Here is a 655-nt window from a genome sequence, read left to right as displayed (position 1 = left end):
CTCAATGTATTTACCATTGATTCCAAACCCATCGTCACCTCAGTCATAAAATCAGACACTAGAAATGTTGATATTTATTCACGTTAGCTCACTGTATTTACCATTATTAATATGAAACGAAATCCATGGTCATCTCAGTCATGAAAGATGATACAGTAAGCGCCTCTGGATGACCGAAAACACGTCTCGTCGCGGAGATGTTTACGCATCTAATTTAAAAAATCGTTTGTTTTCTTTGCATTTAAGCTTGATAAACATTTTTTTTATCTACATAGCTCCTACACTTCTTCATAACCATCATGAGAAAGTGAAAATGCTTGGAATGTGCTTGTGCTTGGAAGGATTTGTAAGGAAATAAAGAGATTCTGTATTTCCTTCCAAGCTCACGTGGTTGGATGACGATTGCCGACATTTACGTCAGCTGCATTAAAAAAAAAAAAAAAAAAAAAACGACTATAGTGACAGGCGATTTCATTTAGGTGACAGTAAATCATAGAAGGCTGAGAATGTTATAAATACGACGATAATTAGAGAACCTATAGGAGGAGAAGATGAAGGTAAATCAACATGCAGTGACAGACCAAAGATATAACTCAACACCTGAGTACAGAGAGAGAGAGAGAGAGAGAGAGAGAGAGAACAATAACATTCTTTG

This window comes from Coenobita brevimanus, chromosome 55, assembly GCF_032717465.1.
Source record: "Coenobita brevimanus isolate Jiangsu-jjx chromosome 55, ASM3271746v2, whole genome shotgun sequence".
Taxonomy (NCBI): domain Eukaryota; kingdom Metazoa; phylum Arthropoda; class Malacostraca; order Decapoda; family Coenobitidae; genus Coenobita; species Coenobita brevimanus.
This window is presented reverse-complemented; position numbering follows the sequence as displayed.